Source organism: Canis lupus, chromosome 4 (genome assembly GCF_011100685.1).
Source record: "Canis lupus familiaris isolate Mischka breed German Shepherd chromosome 4, alternate assembly UU_Cfam_GSD_1.0, whole genome shotgun sequence".
Lineage (NCBI taxonomy): Eukaryota > Metazoa > Chordata > Mammalia > Carnivora > Canidae > Canis > Canis lupus.
The window spans coordinates 14,075,843-14,100,380 of record NC_049225.1 but is presented as its reverse complement, the minus strand read 5'-3'; the positions used below and the strand labels follow the sequence as shown (position 1 = coordinate 14,100,380).

The 24,538-nt window shown below is 37.0% G+C and overlaps 1 long non-coding RNA gene and 1 pseudogene across 1 annotated transcript; one reads left to right on the top strand and one right to left on the bottom strand.

The window, feature by feature from the left end:
* The first annotated feature begins 373 nt into the window (after positions 1-373).
* Positions 374-8,354, top strand: LOC119876166. Its single transcript, XR_005357569.1, has 4 exons — positions 374-508; positions 2,582-2,733; positions 4,196-4,308; positions 8,231-8,354. It is a non-coding gene; the product is annotated as an uncharacterized LOC119876166 (long non-coding RNA).
* Positions 8,355-14,763: 6,409 nt separating this feature from the next.
* Positions 14,764-20,852, bottom strand: LOC119876181 (annotated as a pseudogene).
* Positions 20,853-24,538: the final 3,686 nt, after the last annotated feature.

Genomic DNA, 24,538 nt, shown 5'->3' with positions numbered 1-24,538 from the left:
CATAGAATGAGGAACTGAAGCCAGGATGTGGGTTTCTTAAGCTACCATAATAGTACAGTTTAGAATGTGGTACATATAGTACAGTTAGTTTATAGATAGTTCTTTTATGACATTCAAAATATGACTCTGTCTGTTCTAAAACAAGTTTTGGTTTAAGTACTTAGGTGATTCTAACAGCTCTGTGACAACAATACCAAACGTATATAGTCATGAGTAGGGAGGATGTCCCATGCCCATGCCTCTCAGATATAAGAAATAAGAAAGAGAGAAAGAAAGAAAGAAAGAAAGAAAGAAAGAAAGAAAGAAAGAAAGAAAGAAAGAAAGAAAGAAAGAAAGAAAGAAAGAAAGAAAGAAAGAAAAGGAAGGGAGAGGGGAGGGGAGAGAAAGAAAAAGAAGAGAAAAGAAAAAGAAAAGAAGGGAAGAAAAGAAAAAAGGAAAAAAATTGGGAAAGAGAAATTAGTTGGGCAAAAGAAAAACTGGATGGCAGGCTGGCCTTCAACATGTACTGGTAAGTCATTCAATTTTTATGTGTCTCAAATGTTAAATATTTAAAATGGGAACAAATGTATCAAATCTACCACCTTACTAGGATTAAACTGAGAAAAATAAAGCATACAATACCGAAGAAATATTCTAGGGAAAGAAAAAACAAATTCACAAGGATATTTAGTCTGTATTAGCTGGAATATGTTGCTGTTCTCATGTGTCAGATGCTGTACTTGCTGTACTTAGTAATTTACTGATATTATCTAATTTAATCCTCATGATAGACTTAGGAGGTAAACATTGTTATAATGCCTACTTCATAGATAAGGAATGGAGGTATCAACAGGATCATAGGAAGTGAAGGAGCTTGGATTTGGATCTAGTTTGTCTAGCACCAGAACTAGCTCTTCAATGTATTATCTAGCCCCTGCTAGATTATAAAACATTCTTGGTTAATATGGGAAAAGGTCCTGATCTGTAATATTACAGAGTGGTTTCAAGGCTTAATACTCAATGGATAAGCCACTAATGTCATGGCTTATAGCTCTGAGGTGGCCTCCAATGATCTCCACTTCTTAATATTCATGCCCTTTTGTAATGTCCTCCCCTTAGGTGTGAGGGATTTCATGAGTCACTTCTAAATGAAATGCAACACAAATGAAAAGATGTCATTTCCAAGATTAGGTTATAAAATAACTATGGCTTCCATCTTTGGGCATTCTCTCTCACTCTCTCTTGGATCACTTCATTCCGGGGGAAAGCCATCTACCATGTTGTGAGGCAAGGCAGCCTCGTGGTGAGATAAGGTCTGCTAATGGTCACATGAATGATACAGATCTTCTGGGGTCTGCCGACAGCCATGTGAATGACTGTAGACGCAGATCTTGCCCTAGCTGAGCACTGGGGTAACAGTAGCCTTGGCCAAAATCCTGACTGCAGCCTTGTGAGAGACCCAAGAAACCTCTCCTGGATTCCTGACCCACAGGAACTGAGAGATAACAAATATGTGTCATTTTCAGCCAGTAAGTTTTGTAGTAATATTTTATGCAGCAATAAACAAAATATTTTATGCAGCAATAAAATAAAAATAAAATAATGGAGTAATATTTTATGCAGCAAAATAAGCAATAAATAAAATAAAATATTTTATGCAGCAATTAAATAAGCAATTTATTTAAATAAATAAATCTATGCAGTAATATTTTATGCAGCAAATGTTAATGAAGTGGCTGATTAAAGAAATGGAACTTTCCCAAGCATCCCTCCTTCAACTCCTTCAATAAATGCTCACTGAGTTCTTACATGCCAGGCATCAGATATGGTCCCTGCCTTCATACTGCTGAGCATCTGATAAGTTGTATACTGGAGGGAGACATTTTTTTAAATCATTAAAAATCAACTTCTTTCTGAAGAAAGGAGTAGAAATAGACAATATAGAGCCAGCCAGAAGGACTTCAATTCCAGTCTCCAGATACAAGATATGGGGCAAATAATTTCTCTGAGCTTTAGTTTCTTCATCTGAACAAGAGATGATACTATCTCTGAAAAGTTTGTGGGATTAAATAAAAGAAGGCATGAAAAACATCTGTCATGAATTAGGAGCTCAGCAAACAACAATTCTATTACTCTTATTGGCCTTTGAAAAGTAGAGAGTAATCATCCATATTTTGCAGGATTGTTCACTTTATAAAATATATGTATGGGTGTCTAGGTGGCTTGTTTGGTTAAGCATCTTTGGCTCAGGTCATGATCTCAGGGTTCTGGGATCAGGCTTAGCAGGGAGCCTCCTTCTCCCTCTCCTCCCTGCTCCTACTCTCTCATTATCTCTCTCGCTGTCTTTGTTTCTGTCTGCCAGATAAATAAATAAAATCTTTAAAAAAATAAAGATATATGTACATAAAATGTTTAGCACAGAGCAAAGTCTATTTTATATGCATCCAGAATAGTAATTACCCTTAGTTTCTATAGACCCTATAAGTCAGATCACGGCTATAGAATATGAAAATAATTTTATTAAAAAAAAACTTTTATGGGTTCTAATTTTAATTTAAAAATAATTTATCCATTTTATTTGTCCATTTTATTTCTTTTGCAGAGGTCCTCACTATGAGCCAATGGAAGAGATGAAAAACAAGAATAGGATGAGATATCTAAATTTACAACAAAGCAGGGTGAAAGCTGGTTAATGGAGATCAGAATTCTGGGGTTCTCTGCTAGCCTCAGTGACCACCAATGTCTACCACCAAAGTGAGCATCAAGTGGATTCAGTCTCATGAGTACTATGTAGCTTATAATTAATGGTCCCTTAATACAATTATTTTATAAGGAACATTTCTATCATATGACAACATAAAGGATTTAATGTTCCACGTGAATTTCCTAGAATTTAACCAATATGCATCAACATGGTAATGACTAGAGTAATATGTAAGAACAGAAAGACAGACACACACACACACGCACATACACACATACCTTGCCCAAATGAGAAGTGAAAAATCACTATTAGAGTATATTGGATTTTATTTCTAGAGGAACTAAATATGGCCACTAGATGGCACTGGAGTCTGATTTCGTCTTTCTAGTTCCAGAACCATCTCTGGGAAAAACAACTGTAAGACTATCATAAATTTTCTGAGTCAGTTACTTGCTTATCTGATATGATGCAAGGTATAAGACATTTTGATATTCTTTTTCAAGTTACTGGCAATCTTCTGTCAATAAATGAACATACTGCCAACTCAACTTGAAGCAAACTGATCTTGTCCAGACAAGTGAGTTTTGTGATTCCTTGAAGAGCTTCCTATAAGTAAATTTAAGTTTCCACAAATGAAATAGATTATAATTTCAAATGAAAAAAGCACGATATGCCTCTCCCAAAGTGCTGACTCTAGCTCTCCATTTCCTCTAGCACATCTAGGGTAATGCCTAGAAAATCCATTCAACACACTTGTGCCAAGACAAGTGTTCCAGGGTCCACTTAGGTACTACGAGGCAGTTGGGCACCTCTTTGTGGAATTTACATTCTGGTGGAAAAGCCAGACAATAAGCAAATGAGTAGATACAATTATTATATATGCCATGAAGAAGATCAGTGGCTAACATGGTAAGGACAGTGGGGTCAAGAGGAGGTGCGTTTGATGAGGCGGTTAGAAGTCTTCTCTGAAAAGGTGAAATTTGAGCTAGAACTAGAATAAGATAGAATCTACCACAGAAAGAAGGTCAGCATGGTAGAAGGAGCAAGGGGGGAAGGGGAAAGAGGTAAGAAAGGAGCTGGAGAGGCAGGTAAACCGAGTCTAAGAGAGACTTAGAGTTTGTCTAAGGGAGACTGCAAGTTTGTATTTCATCTTGTTATGTGAGTCACTGAAAGGTTTTAAGCAAGCAAATAGCACATTTGATTTACATTTTAAAAAGATCATTCTGGCTGCCAGTGGGCAATGGATTATATGACACAGGATAATAACAGCAAGTGCTCACTATATGTCTATTAAAGGAATGAATGAACAACTATGTCCACTGTGGCTAACACCACTAGGTGCTTATTATTCATTGAAATTCATTTTATCACATTGATAGAGTTAATAACACTCTTAAGATAATAGTTCTCAAGCTTTAGCATCCATCAGAATGAACTAGAGCACCTATTAAACACAGATTGCTAGGCTACACCCTTAATCATACTTTTAGACATTACTTCCTCCCTCCACAGCTTCTGATTCAGGAGATTTGGGTGGGGCCCAAGAATCTGAATTTCCAACAAGTTCCCAGATGATGCCGATGTCACTGATCTGAGGACACTTGGAGACCCACTGCCAGAAGATGGTGAGCGTTAAATGCCATCAGCTATTAAAATAAAAACAAACACAACGGGGAGAACTTAGTTCTCTTATGGTTCAGGCTTCTGGATCTTAGAGACCACATTCATCCTTCTCTTGTTTTACTAATGTGGGAAATATTTTTTCTCTGGACAAGGATAAAGTCTTCCTTACTAATAGAGCCTCATTTTTGTTCAGGGTTATTGTGTCCAGCTCCACAGTTTAAGTCAGGATTGGCTTAGAAACAAATGTGGCAGCCCCATTCCCCTAAGCCAGATACTCACTATCCCAGCCTCCCTTGAATAGCCGTGGGACACCAGTCTAACCAAGGAAAAATAATAGCAGTGTACTAAAGGTTCTAGGAGACTTTCCTCCCTAATAAAAAGGAGAGTAGGGAGAAAAGAGCCTTTATTAATAGGAGTTCTGGTCAGTAAATACTCTCATGTAGAAAGAGCCGCAATTTCAAAAATGTTAATACTTGTCAGGCAGTGGTGTGCTGGTAAGTGCTTAACAACAGGCTCTTGGCAATAAAAAAAAAAAAAAAAAAAAAGAGGGGGGGCAGCCAATTGCTAATTTCCACAGCGTAAATGCTCCTAAATGGGTAATTTTAAGGTACCTAGTGAAGTCACTGAACAAAAATGTGAAGAGATGGTAATGATAGGTTCTCACAAGCTAGTATGAGCTGGCTCCAGCAAACCACTGCCAGGGATTTTAAACCTAAAGGTACAGTACACCTTATCTTGAAATGTAAAGAAAGCAAGCCTAATCTTTCATGTTCCTGTGCACATAATCTCTCCCAAATCCAAAAGCATAGTGTCTCACACAAAAAGACACCCAGATTTGTGGTTGATGAGGAGCCCCCTTGCCATGACTATTTACGTTTTATTGAAATGTAAGCATAAAAGTAATTCTCTACAGAATTGTATTCATTGTTTATAGAAGTATCTTAGAGGGCTGGAGTCTTTCTAAGGTTCTTCCACAAATTACCTTCTTATTCAGTTGATTCTCCTTAGTGCTAAAAGAAAATAATCCTTAAACAAAGGAAAGCAAACTTTATTTGAGGGGTACCTCTGAGGAATCAGCATCCAGGTCCTTCTGTAGAGCAGTCACCAATTTCCTCCTCTCCCCCACATCCCAATACTCAAGCTTCTGCTCAGTCCAATACTCAAGCTTCTGCTCAGTCATGTTCGAAGTTTCAATAACTTACAAATTTTTCTAGCAAATCGTTCCTGATCCTCACTGGACATCATACTCTGCCCTCTATCAAAAATAGTTTCTCCTAGGCTCTCTCTACCCTCATTGTGTTGCCTTGGTATGCACAATGCCTCTGCCTAGAGTGCTCATTCAGGATTTCCCAAACTTTGTGGATTACCAGAACAACATGGGAAAGTTACCAATACAGATTCCTAGATATCACTCCTTGATCTACTGAATCAGAATCTCCAATAGAAGGAGCCTGGAAATACATGATTTCAAACAAATACTCTGATAATTTCTATCTGAAGTTTTAAAAAAAACTATGCTTATCTGTCTCCTTTTCACTGCTCAGCTCCCTCTTCCTTCCTGGTCCCCCAAATAGGGTTACATCCTCTTCTTAATTGTTTTAGGCTAACAATATTTAGCATTACTTTTTAGCCTTTGCTCAAATGAACTTTATTGAGTATCCTTCCCATAAGATTATAAATTTTGTAAAAGTAGAAAGTGTCTTGTTTATGACTATATCTTAAGTGTCTAACACCATCCCTTACACACAGTAGATGCTCAGTAAATATAGGCTGGCTGATTGACTCATAGACCCATCTCACATCTGTGAGCCATGAAATATCTAAAGATAATGATCACTTCAATGAGGAATATGCATAAGTGCAAGCATATCTGTCTGGCCCTACAACCTAAATGCGTGTCCTTGTGCCAGTCCTATACTCAGTCTGGATCTCAATTCCTTAGTTCTAAATGAAGCAGATTAAAAAAGAATGGATTAAAAGGGAATGCTCTTAGTGTACTTAGTTAGAACATGTTAGAGCTAAGTGTGAGCATTAGAAACCTGACATAATTGGAGAATAGATAGTCTTGTCCTAAGGCAGTATACATATTAGGTCACAGTCCATCATGGCTATAGATCCTCATTAGAGACATCTAGCCAGAAGTGCTTGCCTTCCTTTCTAGGGTGACTTTCAGTTCCTGCTGGGACAGGCCCTTGTGGTGTTGACTGGGTTGAAATCTTTCACCCTACTGTCTCCATAGGGCAAATGTTCAGCATTAGATATTTTAACGCCATATGTCAACAGGGAGGCAGTGGAGGGTAGCTCCAAAGGAGCTTTTTCAGAAGAGCACCATGTATCTGTTTTCATTTCCAAACCAAATGAGATGGATTAGGGAATAAACATAGAATTTGCATCAATTTCTTGCTTCTTAAGGATCAGACACCTTAATTTATTTTATTTTTCTATTTCTCAGTTTTTCCTGTACCAAATGCTAGCCCTTGTGGGCATCCATTCTCTTTTTGGCCATGCTCACCAGTTTCTTTGCTTAAAATTGAGAAATATGAATCTTAGGGACCGGACAGGCATTCAATACCTATATATGCATTCATTCTATGTGCCAGATGCTGTACCAGTGAGCTAACCGAATGATCTGTCACATATGACCAATTAGAATTAGAGGTGACTTCTCTAAGTCCATTCCTGGAATTTGGAAAACAGAATTCTTAATCATAAACCCAACGGACAAAAAGACTAAGATGTTCCCAAAACTGACCATAGATTATTAGAGATGCAAGAAACTGCCAGGATGCTCTAGTACCACGATTCTGAACCTTTTTCAACACCTTGGTTTGAACAAAATCTTATTGGAAGTTCATTGTATAAAATGGTTACAAGCACAGCTGCTAACATTGGCTCCCGAAGAATGGAGGTCCCAGAGTCCCACCTACTTTATCACACTGATACCTGCTGAGGAGATCCCCTAAATTCAGTTTGAAAATCATGCATCTACTACAACACCTTCCTTTCATAGATGAGAAAACCTGAGTTGCAATTAAAGGCAATCACTTTCTCATCACCGTGGAACTCATCAATGAAGGAGCCAGGCCAGAACCAGGGTTTCCTGACTGCTGGTTCAGGGTATGGTTCCCTTCACCATAACACAGAATTTACTCCTTCCTAATGCATGTGATTCCTAAAATCTGTCCTCTGGTCTGTTTAGATATTTCCAGAAGGACTTGATACTAGCATTCAGGAAGGTCTTAAGGAACAAACAGAAGCCAAACTCAGCCAGTCCATTACTTAATTAAAGCCAACAGATGTATAAAAAAATGATATCCTACTCTGGGTACAGATTCAGAATCTTCATCCCCCAAATCACTTGAAAGAAGTCAGAGTAGAAATTATAAGTCTGGCAACACTATGCCCCCTTGCAGAAACATTTGGTCACTTACTTACTATAAAATAAAACTAACTCTACAAAAAGCATTCAGATATTGCCGAGGCCCTCACAGAATCATTGGAATCACCAGCAGGTTGGAAGTGAAAGGGGGATTTCAAGGAGTCCAACATGTGTAAAGCTTTCCTTAGCGTCCTTTAAGAGAACGCTCTTACTTGCTTTGTATATACTATTTGATCTGACTTAAAATTCCAGTACAAGCTAGGGGCAGAGATTATCTGGGCCCAAACCAAATGAATTAGTCTAACATGATACATTAATAGGAGAGACCAAAAAGAAAAGCATTTTGTTTTACATATTGTTACCTGGAAGCATAATTTGTGACTCCCGAAGAGGATAGTTTTACTGGTTACTACTGACAGACAAATTGTATTTGTCCCTTTGTATTTACTTTACCATTAATAGAATTGACATAAAAATATACTATCCTCAGAAACGGAAGTCTGCCTTTACATTATTTAGCCATCTTTCATGATTTTTTCTTCCAGGAACCCGTCTATACATAGCAAATTTTGTTACTTTGACTTGCCGGCTGCTCCCTGCCAACCACCGTATGTATCTTTTAATTAAGTAGAAAAGAGATCTTAAAAGCTCACATAAGCCTAGGAAACTCTATTTCTGGCTGACAGCAATGTCTCCTCATTTGCTAGCAAAAGCACAGATTGACAGAATAGAATAGATCAAGAAAATTGATCGTTTACTCATATGCTGGATTGAGTCAATATATGTAAATCCATCCCTATTGCTGGCAGGCACTGAGATGCTTGCCATGCAGAACAGACACAGTTACAGCCTGTTTTCTAGTCAAATGCCAGCTTTTTGCTTTTAATGCAGCAAAACTACAGTTATGTACTCGGAAAGCTCTTTTGTATTCATAACAACTGCAGTTTGAATGTGGTTCAGGACCAGAGAAGAAACTGTATTTACGAGCCACCATCTCTTCTGACTCAATACAATTTGCAGTAAATACAGTTTAAGTTAGAGCGATGGTATAGATGCTCTGGGAATTTTCTTTGTGGTTTTACTACATTTTGGGGAAAACGTTTTAAATGTTCGTGCTTTCAAGTTCATTTCTTTAAAGTGAACAGCCCTCACATGGTTGTTGTGAAGATCAAGTGAAATAATAGATATGAAAAAGGCTTTGAAAAAAATTAAAAGCATTATGCAAATGGGAGACGATTATTATTTTTTTTGTCTCAAGGTCCTTTTACTTAAGGGCAATGCTCTCTAGTTATCCTAAGCCTGTTTTAATCTTGATTTAAAATAGTGGAATATTCAAAGTAGCAGTGCATGAAAAGAAGGCTTCAGAACATAAATACACATTATGTGTTTAGATATCCCTTAATATCTTTTCAGAGAGGAATAATTATGAATCTCATAGTATCAAAGAAGAGTCGTGTTTCTTTCCTCGGGAGTAGGACTCAATGGTATATGATTTGAGTCTTTCAAGAGCTCTTAGAGTTGCTATCTTCTTTCCCAGGCCTAACTAACCTGTTCAAAAGCTAAAGACCGTCATCTCTTCTATGCTGTAAATCACAAGAGGAACACAGTTCATAAACAAATATAGGTAAACCATCATCCAAGCTGACTTACTGCTCTCATAATATATGGCAGTAATCACAAAGAAAGCCCTCCTGAAAACAGTTTGAAGCTGAGTGATTAGGCCTAGGGTCTGCTGTACCTTCAAGAGAGCTACGATGGACATCACCCTTCGATTATCACCACACTTTCCAGTCACTCTCAACAGCATGGGGTCTTTCCCTCTGCTTCTCTCATCTCACAAGTGGTAAATGCCTCAATCACGCTGGCCAAGTGGCCAGAAGAGTTTGCAGGGACAGAATGACACGTGGGAAGGCATTTTAAACATCTTCTAGTTCAAGTCCCTTCTTTACAAATTATTCTCCACCCATCATTTCCATCCCCCTTATATTTCCATTCTAATCAGGTCTCCAAGTTCCTAACTGTTCCTAACTGTGCTTCTCCCACCCATATTTGAGCACTAGGAGCCTCTTCAAGTTAACTACTGAGTCTTTTACTGTTACTGTTGTTTTTTTTTTTTAATTGAGTATAGTATGCACGCAATGTTATATAGTTTCAGGTGCACAACATAGTGATTAGACAGGTTTTGTTATGCTGTGCTCACCACAAGTGTAGCCACTCTCTCTATCACCTTACAACACTGTTTAAGATATCATAACTAGAGATGCCTGGGTGGCTCAGTGGTTGGGCATCTACCTTTGGCTCAGGGCAAGATCCCAGGATTGAGTCTTGCATTGAGCTTCCGGCATGGAGCCTGCTCCTCCCTCTGCCTATGTCTCTGCCCTCTGTGTCCTGTCATGAATTAAATAAACAAATCTTTAAAAATTAAAAAAAAAGATATCATTGACTATATTCCCTATGCTGTGCTCTTATTCCCATGATTTATTCATTCCTTAACTGGAAGGCTATGTCTCCCACTCCCCTTCACCCATTTTACCCATCTCTCCAGACCCCCTTCCCTCTTGCAACCATCAGTTTGTTCTCTGTATTTATAGATCTGATTCTTTTTGTTTGTTTATTCTTTTATTTTTAGGTTCCAAATATAAGTGAAATCATGTGGTATTTGTCTTTCTCTATATGATTTCTTTCACTTAGCATAATATCATCTGGGTCCATCCATGTTGTTGCAAATGGCAAGATCTCATCCTTCTTTATGGCTCAGTAATAATCCATATCTTCTTTATCCACCCATTTGTCAGTGGATACACTTGGGCAAGGGTATGGAGAAAAAGAAACCCTCATGCACTATTGGTGAGAATGCAAACTGGTATAGTCACTGTGGAAAACAATTGAAAATTGTTAAAGTAAAAACTTTAAAATAGAAATACCATATGATCCAGGAATTCCACTACTGGGTATTCACCCAAAGAAAACAAAAACACTAATTCTGAAAGACATGAGCACCCCTATGTTTATTTCAGCATTATTTACAATAGTCAAAATATGGAAGCAGCCCAAGTTAGCTACTGAGTGTTTTTGACATGATCTTGATCATCTTTGATAGTTTCCTTGCTCTCTAGGACATTCTAACTTCAGAATCACCCAAATCCAAGTAGTAGGAAATAGTATTTCAAGACTATAGTCTGCATATGAGAAATGCTCATTACTAATAATTTGGTCACTATTTCTACGTCTTTTCAGTGGGCAGAACTAGAAGGTAACTTTTATATAATCTCCCTATTTGCAATTCCCCATTTTTTAAAACCGTCACATTATCTACACTGTGAGAGCATATAGACATTGCATTACTACACTGTCTCCCCTTATAGTGATTTTCAGTCTTAATTTTACAGATAAATTTATACTTAGTGTTCTCTATATCCTTATAGTAAATTTGATTGTATAAAGCCTTTATTTTAGTATGAGGAGTTAAACTTTCCCCCTATCTTATATGGACTAATACTTTTGTAAAGTACAATGAAAATAAATTGCTAGAGAAATGATTCATGTGCTTGGATGTCATGGCAATGTCAAAATGCTATAAAAGCTTGAAAATGCTTACTCTTAAATTCCATTCTTATTTCATTGTGGTCTGGTAGATTCCTTAGGAAAAGCATATGAGAACAATATTCTCTGTGTTCTTGCATGTTTACATCAGTTTACCAGAGGCTTTTTATACTTAAAGGTCATTTTGGCTGAACATCAGAATCTTGGCCCACATTTTCTTTCCTTAGCTTTCTTAAATATGTTACTATACTTCCCTTGGTCATAAAGTGTTGCTTTTAAAGATACTGGTGGCAATCTAACTTTCTTTCTATTGGTCTTTTGCTGGGATGTCCAAATGATTTTTCTTTACAGGATAGTGTTGGTTATTATGGGACAATTTTTAGTCCTCTCAATATGTAATTTCAAATTGTCTTGTATCTCAAGAAAGTTTTTGGAATTATAATTTCCCTTCAGAGTTTCCTGATATATAATAGAGATCACAAAATTTATTATACTGTGGAAACTTTTAGCAGTCTGGTAAACCAATAGACCCATTCTCAGAATAATATTTTTAAATGCATAAAATGGAATACACAGAACAGCAAAGGAAGCTAATTATATTGAAATATAGTTCTCAAAATATTTTTAAATTGTGATACAATGATCTATTTACTTCTTTATTACCATATTAAATAATTAGATCTAGTTATAAGAGCCACTGTAAATTTGAAAAAGTGATGAACATAAGTAATATTTGGAAATATTATTTTAATTATAATTTGATATGATGACATTTATGATTCCTTCTGGTGACAAAGTCACAGGTACTGTTAATACCACTGTATATTGGTGCATGCATATTGATTAAAGGAAAAATTAAATTCAGCTAGAGGTTAGCAAAAATGTAGACATATTTTTCCCAATGAAGTCCACAAACCACATGAATTTTACCCACAACCCTGCAGTCTGTCCTTCTCTCTAGGCAATAAACTCCTGTATTGAACATATGTTGACTTTTCTGAATCATCCCTTTCTCTCAGACGCTTTCTTTAAATGTTTTTTTCATACCTTTTTGATTTTTAAAACTTTCTTCCTTTCACACAGTCTATTTCTCTCATTGCATTATTGTTTCTGTTTATTTGTTTTGTCTTCTCTTGGCTCATTTTCATTACAAAAATGATCTTATTTTATTTCTAGTTTTTTTTAATCGTGTTGAGAAAAAGCTCTCTCTTAAAACCTTCCTTAATCATATCATTTTTGAGTTCTTCCTTTTGCAATTTATTGTCACGGCTTTCTACCATTTACTTGGTTTCCTTCAGCCCACTTTGAAATTCTGGGTTTCAGTTTTCATCTGTTTTATGGGCATTTCTTTCCATGTGCCTCCCAGGCCATGGGGAATTTATTCTGTTCCTCATTCTCTTTATTAGACTGCATACTTTTTCCTTTGCTCACATGTAAGTAAATGAGTTTTTCTCTACTTTTAGGAGGAAGGAGAGGCTAAAATAATTTCTAGATGCATGATTCTAAACTCTTTAGTCTGTTTTTTTTCTCAAAATAATTTTCAAAAATATGGCTTTGTACTTTGTAAGATCTCCCTTCTCCAGTTCCCAATCCCATTTAATCTGGATTTTTTTTTTTTTTTGCCCCTTTTTGTCCATGTTCTCATTTTAGAATCTTTGTGCTGGAAACGAACACTGGTTTGTTACTATCAGTGGCTTGTAATGATCAGATTGTGCCAGCATCATTAGGTCTTATCAAATTCAGTCCCCTTGCTCCCACAGTGCTTTGTATGTACAAACCACCTCCCCCATTCAGCTACATTTCCCAGTGATTACCTCTTAGGGATATGGGGGTGCTTGAACTACTGGGGGCAGTTTTCTAATTCTGCCTGAAGCCATTCTCCTTTCCCTCCTATCCATAATGCCAGAGTATCCTCCCAAATAACAGTTTATGTCATGCCAAACAGCTGCTCAAAGAGATCCAGTGACTCATCAGTATCTTGTAAATAAAGTTCAATCCCATTATCTAGAAATTTGAAATTTTCTGTGCTCTATCCCCCAATTTATCTTCCCAACACTTACTGCTTCCACTCCCCTGCACCTAACCTGTGACACAGTCAAGTGGGACTTTTCACCATTTGACAACTATCCCAATGTTTTACTCAGTTCTTTGTGAGGAACGCTGCATTAATTTGTGGTTGCCTTACCATCCCCCCACCTCCACCCCAGCCTCAAAGCTCCCTTGCACATAAACTCTCAATCCTCTCCACTCCTGTTCTTTTTTAACCTACACACTTAACCAAAATGCCCTTCTCTCTTTTGGACATCTTAATTTTTTTTTTTTTTTTTAACATTTAGATTTTTACTACTACTTGAAAAAAAAACCTTCTTGGTAGCATTTTCTAAAACCCATCCTAGATAAGGAACAATTAGTATTGGCCACAGAGATCCTGTTTGCAAATGGTAGGTGAGTCAGTCCACAGGATGTATTTTGGCCAAGGCTCTCTCGCACTCTCACTCTCCAGCCTTCTGTGGCAAAAGTGGGCAGTATGCTCCTTTAAGAACAGGCTTTGGAACACAAGCTCTGGCTTATTGGGAGGCAGTGTGGACGAGACCTCTCATGGTTTGGAATACAGAAGCCCGTTTCCATGTCCTATGAAACGGACAATGTCAAAGAGTGGTGTTACCCAGGAAAGAGCTTGATAGGCACCATGTCACTTTACCCCTACAGTTTTTAACAGCATCCTGTGCGTCTGGATATGGTGAAAGCTGGGATTAAGGGGACATGCTAAGAAAGGAATAGTTTTTGTGGCCTTACAACAAACTCACAAGTTTGATGCTGGTCTTCCCAAGTCAGCCTACAATGGCGCTGAGCTATCGGCCTCCCCACCTACTCATGTGCTTCAGGTCCCCTTCCCTGCCCCTTACCCCTGTGCCAGTGAGACTTCTGAATGGAAGTCAGTGGACATAGGAGTTCAATCTTGGCAAGTGGATGGCAGGATAAGGCATGGGACCAAGGGGTTATCTAGTACACAATAAAAAACTACCTACCTACAATTATTTTCCTGGGCCAACATCACGAGGAGAGAACTTATTTCAAGAACCAAGTCATCACTTGCCATTGGCCTAGTAAGCGTAGATACTGCCCTGAGTGGTTGGAAAGGTGGGTACCCACCAATATTTAGGGCCAGGTGGGTACCCAGACAGTTATCACCCTAGTCCCACTTGTCTCCACAACCCATGCTTCTACCTCCCAGAACCCTTGAGGTAAGACCCAAGGAAGGATCCTTGGGCTTGCAATTAAAACCACCTTGCTGCCAATGGAGGTCTGATAGGATCCAATTGTTGTTACTTAGAAAAAAGTGCTTTTGCAAAAGGGGCAGGTTAGAAGAGGGAGGGTAATATGAACGTTCTTTAGAAAAACAAACCCATCTATCTGCTTATCAATACCCAAAAGGCTGAGGCCACCCAGGGCACAATATGGTTCATGGAATACTGAGTGGAGAAGGCAGCTGGTGTGTGAGGAGGTACCCTCACTGCCTGACTCCTGGGAGCGATTAGCCATCCTTTTTGGCTGGGGCGGTGTCAAAGAGCCGGGTTGCTTTCTTGCACAGCAGAGAGAACCAGTAGATCTGGGGAGCAATGAGGAAGGCATTGGCCACATTGCAGTAAAGGGATGCTGAATGGCACTCAGAGTGGGCTGAGTCCCTGCTGTTGGCCATAAGACCTGTACATGAAAGGGAAGAGGAGGATCCGACAGGAAGGAAGGTGGTCAGCATGAGGATTCCGTTCACTTTGTACAGAAGGGTGTGCTGCTGCTTTAGCTGAATCAGGACTCTGCCCAGTAACACAAACGGAGTGCTCAGTTTTGCCATGAAGATGCAGCCAACAAAGAAGTCTCCAAGGTCCTCCCCTAAGCCTCTGTGAAACTGGCACAAGGACAAACAGGATGACTGTGTGGTGCATGACCATGAGGTGGTTTTTACTTAGGAAGTTCGAAAAGTGGTGAGGGAGTGTCTGTGGTTCTGGTCTCTGGTTTCGGTACCACTCACAGAGTACATGGCATAGAAGTCACAGATCATGTACGGAATCAGAACCAGACATACTCTCGGGCAAGCCAGTGCCAGCTGGGGTCATTTCTCCCCTGGTGGCAGGGGGACACCTACTGGCCCTGACCAAGGGGACCTTGGGAGCAGTAGGGTCTTAATATTTTGGATACACTTGTCTATAGCATTTAAATTTTACATATATACATATATATACATACACACACATACTATATTGTAATTTCACTATAAGAAATATTTGCATAGTTTTCCTCTAGCATTACCTATAACACCTAGCATAGACTTATATAGGGTAAATGTTCAATACTACTTGCTGAATGAATAGACAAATTAGTAGAACTCAGTCCTAAAGGTAATGTGACCATCCAAAATTTATCCCTCCAGTCATGGCTGATACTAGATGATTCTAAAACAAAACTACTTAATAGTTTCCTAAGACCACTTTGTATAAATGATGCTATAATCATCATTATTATTGTTCATAATTACTCATCTGGGACTACTTGCTGAATGAACATCAATGAACAATCTAACTTAGGTGACACAGCTACTAGTACTTAGAAGAATTTCTAGGCAGATATTCATTCAGGTTGAGGCTCAACAAGTGATTAACCAGGTATAAAAGTTAATGCTAAACATTAGTAATATTTTTGATACTCCATCTCTCAAAGCTTCATATCTTTACCACTCTATGTATTTTGTTTTGTCTTGAGTTATATGTTTAAAATAATAGGATCACATTCCATATAAGAGGTATGCCATAAATCTAGACTATCTTGTCTTGTGCACCCTTTCTTTTTTTTTTTTTAGTACTACATATTGAATGCTCTTTATAGACTCAGTGAGGCACTAAATATGTCATGTACACATGTATTTCCATGGGTAGAACATATCTGGTGCCTTCCTGATAGTATATTATACATACTGAAAGAATCTTCATCTTCCAAAATGCTCCCCCACCTGCCTTTCCCAGTCTTTCTGATCATCATAGATTCTCACTTTGGTTGTTTAAAGAAGGAATCCTTAAAAGCCATTTATCCCATGATGGGATATGAGTTTCAGATTCTCTGTCCCCAGTGCCAGAGTAGGGACCATGATGTCACTGAACTGTGACAGTGAGGAAAAGGCCAGGACATTATGAGAACCAAGTACCATGGACACATTTTACTGGTTTTATAATTTGGCCACAGGGCAGCACTTCTATGTTTCTTTCTAGTTATTTCTTCATTTTCCATTTTTTTTTTCTGCAACACAGCTTGACATGATTCCTTTTCTTTAAAAATTTTTTCTGGCCAGAAAACCAGAACCTCAAAATATATTTTATTGTTACTCTTTAAAGCAAGAAAGAGACCGTTGCCTCCATGTAAGAAGTTGTATCTTATTTACACAATTAGTATGTGGAGATGGCAACTGAAAAAATAATCCCCTACCATATGTTTTTTTGTGGGTATTAAATGTAGAACATAGCATCAAAGCATTTTTGAATAAAAATATTAAGGACCTAAAAATGCGACAGGTTGTTTGATCCTACAGTTTTAATCCACATTATTTCAAAATATTCAAGATCACTCCTTTTTTTCCCTTGGGGATTGAAATTATTCTCTAAGATCTAGACTTGGTCATGTCTCTGAATACTAACTATCAATTAACGTTGAAAGAGGAAAGCTGTGTGGAATGTGAAAGAAGAACATCTTACTCATCTGGTCACCTCTGCCAGGCACAATGATTTGGGCTAAACTCTCACGATCCTGTTGTAATTTCTTAGCAATATTCTTTTCCCTGATTCCTGGACACGTTGTGCTCTAAGACACTTGTTTATAACACCTAGAGAACAAACGAGGTGTGGGTAGCATTTTGGCATCACTCTACTGCCTTAGGTTTGTGCCATGCTGAAACTACTCTTTCATGGTATCCCTGGCCTCTTCAGAGATGAAGCCCACGTTGATGACCTCAATATATTCAGAGTTCTACTATCTAGAAAATGGCTGTGTGTTTTCTTCATTTTTGTAAACAGGGGCCATAGATGAGATTATTGTTCAGCAGATATTATTTCCTCCCCCAACTCCCAGTTTCCTGGGAGGAATATGCTTCCTCAGCCTTCTGATGGCTAAAGCCTGGCCATGTGACTTGCTTTGTCCTCATGGTAAGTAGAATATAAGACCCTGTCTTCTTGATTTGGGTTTGGTCACCCATAGGATTTTGCTTTGGCCAATGGGATATGAGCTGACATGACACAAGACTTGAAGAATAGGCTTGTATTTTGCCATAGGAAGAACATATCTTGGGTAATCTCTTGTTTAAGGACAATGAGAACAGACCCTGATCTAACCTACATTGTGGGACAAGATAAGCCAAATCCCAGCAGACCTAGATATGGGGAAATAAGTGTTTATTGTGTGTTAAGTACATGATTGTGGTGATGATTGACTAAGGTCATCAGTGATGTACTGAAGCCCTTCTAACACACTCTGTATCTACTTGCAATTTGGCTTCTCAGACTCCATTCTTCATTCACCTCCAATCTATCTTGCCCAACACTGCACTTCCAACGTCCAGAATCTCTCTGTAATGATGTAACTTTCTATATGAGGTTTTAGATATCTTCGTGATTAGGAGCTAGTTTCATTAACTTATTGACCTGGGAACCCTTATATTTCCCAGGAACACAAATTAGCATCTCAAGGGTCACACCTGGAGAAATAGTAGTCCGTAGGATAAAGTTAAAACTTAGCATGACATTAAAGATCCTACACAGGGCTCAAACATACATTTTTATCATATTTCTATACATTTTTATGTTTTAAACTATAAAAATAGTATGAACCCAATGAACATTTTAAAAATACAGGAAAATAAATAAAAAAATTTAAAATTATATAGAGCCCATCCTCCAAATATTACCAGTATTTGATTTCTATTTTATTTCCTTTCAATCTCTGTGCTATAAATATTTATCTGCTTATAATCATATGGGACACTAAAATTATAAATACATACTTTATGTTTATATTTATAGAAAGACACATTATAAGCAAAATATATTATTAAAATTTTATTTTTCTTTGTAACTATGGCTATATTTCAAGCAAATAAATTACAGTATTTCAATAAATAAAATGTACCTACCTACTGCATCAGCTTTGCCAATATTAACATCTTCATATTCATGTCCCAGATTTTTATGTTTTCTCAAGGAGAAAGTAAAAACAGTGTAGAATGGTTAATGTCTCTTGAGTTTCCCCTCCCCGATTTTACATCCCTTCCCTTCGTCCCAAAGATAAACACCTTCTTGAATTTATAATTTCCTTTATATTTTTATAATTTGACTACATATGTCATATCCTAAATAAAGAAATGTTTTATTTTTATGTTTTTAAACTTATAAAATTGAGATTGTGCTCTAAATATTCCTTTTTAACTTGCATTCCTCTCTCAGTATTATATTTTTCAGATTTATTCCACATTGTGTTCTTTGTAATTCATGTTCAATTATTTTAATTACAATATAGAATAAGCCACAAATTTTTCATCCAGTTTTTCCTTTCCACATTTTTGTCCTCATAAGCAATGCTGTGACAATCTAAAAGTGTAATTGGATTGTGAATGTGTACATTGTTCACTTTTCTAGATACCATCATATTAAATCTCTAAAAGCTTGTGCTTGTTTATATTTTTACAGGACATGAGAGGTCCATACATATCCTCACCATCAAAGGTATAGCCAAACTTGTAAATTGATTGACCATTCTGATGGGTATGAAAATATATATTGAGGTTTTATTTTGAATTTCCTTGATTTCTTCTGAGGCAGAATATTTTTTCATGTTTCCTGGTCACTCAGGTATCTGCTTTTGTGAGTTTCCTATTTATATCCTTTAAATATTGTGTTTTTTAAAATTCGATTCCTTACTAGTTATAACTGTAAAATATGTTCAGTTGTGAAATACTACAGCAAACCGCAAGGGGAAAAAAAAAACATGGAATCACCTCAAATCCTACCACTTGCCAGTTAATATTATTAACATTTAGCTGCATTTTTCTCATAGTGTTTAAAACATTTAAATGTTTTATACAGTTAAAGTGAGGAACAGCTGGGAAGAGGGCCTTGGTGATAGAATTTTCCACTGGGTTGTTTATAATCTTTTCCAGATTAAATCCCAAGAAATAGTCGTACAATATGTGTTTGAAACATACAAAATGCTGTCATTCAAGTTTTCTGGCATTGTAAATAACCAGAATATAGATATTGGCTTTACTTTTGTGTAGAACAAAGGCCAATGATTTGTTTAGTCATTTTTTGGGCTCTCTTACTAAACCTTGCACATAGGTCATCCATTGTCAATAAGCACTTGTAGAGAGGAGTACCATGAATCCTGCAAAGGATTTCACCAGAAAAGGAGCACAGCAGACGAAATGATACAGCTCACAAGTAACATCTGGTGCCAAAAAAGTGGAAAAGGTAAGAGTGCAGAGAGAGAAATGCCATAAAGCTAAGCTAAGCCACGTAACGCCCTCAGGCTTCCAATTACAAAATCCAATTTATTATTGATTTTAGAATGCAAAGTGTGACTTAATCAACACAATGCCTAGAACTCCTCTTCTTGCTCATTTTTTTTTTAAATCTCCAGCATGGTTTCAGTATATTTTTAAATGAATGCTTAAATAGAAGGATCACATCAACGAGCAGTTTCTGAGTCTTTGGAAAATGGTGAAGGTCTTTCTAGAGCTGTCACACGTGAAAGACAATCTGGATGCTTTTAAAATTCTTGGGTTACAAACTTTCCATCCAAAAGCACTAAGATTTTTCTCAAATTCTGACATTTGCTATTATAGAAAGGTTAAGGTCAGGCTTTGTAGGCAACATTTTTCTTTCTGCCTGGACAAATGTAGGATTTATTTTTATTCTTCTAATTCAAACATTTTGGCCAGTCATGTTCAAGTGTGGTTCTCTTTTCTTTGATTCTGTCCAGCATACAGTGAATCCTCCTATTCTTGATACTTGTCTTTGGAGGACTGGGAGAAGCTGCTTTTTACTTAACGTGTGTTTTTGATTATTGCTTCATCTCCAGTTGTGCTTGTTTCCTTCTCTTTAACACTGAAAGTCATTCAGTTTCATCTGAAGTCTGCTTTGTAGAGCCACAATCATCTCCATTATTTTCATCTTTTTATCCTTTTTCCTCTGCATTTGTAAGAGTTCTGGAGCTTGCTCAATGAGTCACTGATTTCATTTTCTATAGTGTCTGTGCTTTCCTCTTCTTCTTCTTCTCCTTCTTCTTCTTCTTCTTTCTTCTTCTTTTTTCTTTCTTCTTCTTCTTCTTCTTCTTCTTCTTCTTCTTCTTCTTCTTCTTCTTCTTCTTCGTATAGTTCATGCACAACATGACATTAGCTTCAGGTGTACAATATAGTGATTTGAGAAATTTAGACATTGTCCTGTGTTCACTTCAAGTTTAGCTAACATCTGTCCCAAAACATTGCTGTTACAATATCATTGACTGTATTCCTTTATGCTGTACCTTTTCTTCCTGTGACTTATTCATTCTGTAACTGGAAGCCTGTACCTCCCATTCCCCTTCACCCATGTTTCCCATCCCCTCCAGCCCCCCAGAACCGTCAGCTTGTTCTCTGTATTTATAGGTCTGATTCTGGGGTTCTTTTTGGTTGTTTTAGATTCCACTTATGAGTAGAATCATATGGTATTTGTCTTTCTCAGTCTGACTTATTTCACTTAGCATATGCTCTAGTTCATGGATGGAACTCATGTTGTCTCAAATGGCAAGATCTCACGCTTTTCATGGTTGAATAATACTCCGTGTGTGTGTGTGTGTGTGTGTGCGTGCATTATTTTGATGTAGTCAACAATAGTTTATTTTTGCTTTTACCTCCCTTGCCTTAAGATACATACCAAGAAAAATGTTGCTATGACCAATGTCATGGAAATTACAGCCTGTGTTCTCTTATAGGATTTCTGTGGTTTTAGGTTTCATATTTTAGGTCTTTCATCCACTTCAACGTGTTAAAAGGTGGTCCAATTTCATTCTTTTACATGTAGCTGTCCAGTGTTCCCAATACCATTTATTGAAGAAAATATCTTTTCTCCTTTGTATATTCTTGCCTTCTTTGTCAAGATTAATTGGCATATAATTATGGGTTTATTTCTGGACTCTCTATTTTGTTCCATTGATCTATGTGTCTATTTTTGTATCAGCTCTGTACTATTCTTTACTGCTATTCAATTTTATCCTGATGTTTAGTTTTTGGCATCCTAAAAATCCTTTCTTCACTCAAATCTTCATTTTATCTCAACCAATGTCTCTCATTATGACTTTCTATTACTGTTTCATGGGGACACAATGTCTTGCATTCTACTGCTTATGCTCCAATTTTCTAAAATTCTCTTCTGTTTAATATAACAAATCATCCTCTGAGGTCTGGTCTTCTTCTAAGTCTTTAGGCTAGTGCTTTCTTCCTTTATGATTCATGGTTGTTGATATTTCCCCATAGTTCATTTTGTTCTTCTGTTTATTTTTCCATCAACAAGGAAAGATCTTTATTGATTTTTTCCCCAATAGAAAAAAATATGTGAATTTTCCTCAACACCTGTCTTTGTGGACTTGGGTGTAGGCTGAATACCCTTGTTATACCTCAGCTGAAATACTCATTGACAGGTAGAGCTTCTAGTCTTAACTGCCAGAGTCCAGCAGTCTTTTACTCCCATTTTATCCATAATGACTCTGCAACCTTCTCCTTTCCCCAACTGCATGGTATTCTGACTCTCTATGATCATTATTTTAAAGACCGACCTCCTTGTTCAGGTCTCCAAGTGGAAGAAGGAGTGCCTAATGTGAACCAATGCCAAAAATTCCATTTTGATTATTTTGATGGTCAAAGCCCTGCAGAACCCCTGCTGAAATGTCTTTTAAGTGTTCGCTTTAATTTTTTTTAATTGAAATTCTGTTTTGCAGGAAATTTTAAGAACATATGTACTGAATTAAAGACTGTGTCATCAAATGATAGGTAGAAAAGTTCTGTTATTCAAACTGATGACCCCTGGCTTCATCTTATGCCCTCCTTTCAAAAATTCATACCTATTTCCTACGAATTAATTTGCTTTTATTTATAAGTAATTTTAATAATTCCTTTTCAGTATTGTGCAGAAGTATCACTTCTATTTCTCAGTCAGATCTTAAATATTTCTGACCTACCCATAAGGGCATAAGGAGTGGATTAAAATACAATTCTGGTGTGGCAATCAGGGTTCTTTGGTTACAGTCAATCAATTGCACTTTAGTTGATTTAAGCCAAAGGAAATACGTTGAAAATATTCTCAGAAATCAGAGAGTTGAGAGGCAAGTTGGAGACCAAGTTTGAAAGAGACAGAAGTGTCAACCTGGAAACCTGGAATCAAGGACTGTAGGAACTAGAGGAATGAACTCACAGAAGAAAGAATCTGGCTAACCTTCAGGTTATTAAACTCTGATCATGCCATATCTACTTGTTACTCTGTTTAAGATTCAGTCTTCAGGGAGAGAGTGTCCAGTAGGCTTTGTTTTTTTTTTTTTCCCAGTAGGCTTTAGATCACAAACCTATTTCTTTTATCAATAGGGGGAGGACTCCTGGTTAGGATCTCACCACATGGAATCCTGAGGGAAAGAGGTAAATCTCCCACAAAAGCTAAGGTGCTTACAAGAAGGAGAAATGGACCTCAAAGAGTTAAACTCCCATGACTGTCCATCAAATAAAATTAACCTGTACCTTCAGATTTCATCCACATGATCTTATATCTCACTCACTTAATTTCTTCTCACATCTTAATTAGCTGTATTTTTGTTGGCTTTGCACCTCAAAATTGGTCATCAGCTTAGTGTTATGGTTTTGGATGACTTGTTGAGAGGTCACATCTTACTGTATGCAAAGAGACCATTTAGAATCAGATGAACCTAAGTTAAATACCAGCTGCTCCACTCACCCAGCTATATGATCTTGGACAAATCACTTAGTTTTTCTAAGCATCAGTTTCCAAATTTATCATATTGTTTTGGAGAATTTAGTGGGGGTAATATATGTAAGACTCATAGAAAATATTCAATAAATAATCTATTGTGTTAATACTATGGTTACAGTTGTGTAAATTATTATTATTATCATTAACAATTGACTAATTCATATTGACCTGTTTTTCTCCACCTCAACCCTAAAGGACTTCTAAATTAATCCTCTGACACCACCAACCCTCAACAATGGGAAGAGATAATAATAATCTTTCTCCAAACATACAAACCTCATCTCCAGTGAATAATAAGCTAAATCAGCACCTGACTGGCCTACTAAAGGCAGGGCATCCTTTAGGGACTTTTAGTCCATTCAAAAAATCAAACTATTGAATATGGTCAAAGTAATTATGGATAAACCACCTAGTGACCTGCTTAAAGGACCTTTAATGAACATTTATTCCTAAGATAGGGACAGTAACTCTGCCTGAGCAGAAAATTAGTATGTTGTACTTGAAATGTCCACTGACACATGATGGTGTAGTTCACATTTGTTTGTCATAACTACAGGGAACATGCATGATGAATTCCAGATATCAATGGAAAAATGCAGTTAAAAATGTCTAATTGAAAAAAAAACAGGTGAATTTTTCTAAAGTGCACATGCAATATTAATTTTCTAGGATAGATCATATATTGGGCCACAAAATAAATATCAATAGAATCAAAAAGATAGAAATTATATCAAGTATATCTTCTGACCACAATGATATGAATTTAGAAATCAATAACAGAAGGAAATCTGGATAATCAAAAATACGTGGAAAAACAACATGATCTTTAATAACAAATAGATCAAGAATAAACTGAAAGAAAAATGAAAAATATCTTGAGATAAAACACAACGGAGGCACAACATACCAAAACGTATGGGATTCAGCAAAAAGCAGTTCCAAGAGGAAAGCTAACACCTATAAACACACACACTAAGAAAAAAGAAAGATCTCTGATAAACAACTACCATTGCACCACAAGGGACTAGAAAAAGAACAAGGTAGCACAAAGTTAGCAGAAGGAAGGAAATAATAAAGATTAGAGGAGAAATAAATAGAGAATAGGAAAACAATAGAAAAGATTAACAAAACTAAGGGTTAATCCTTTAAAAGATTGTCCAATTGACAAACCTTTAGCTAAACTAAGAAAAAAGAGAAAAACTAAAATGAATAAAATTATAAATGAAAGAGAAGACATCACAAATGACACTACAAATACAAGGG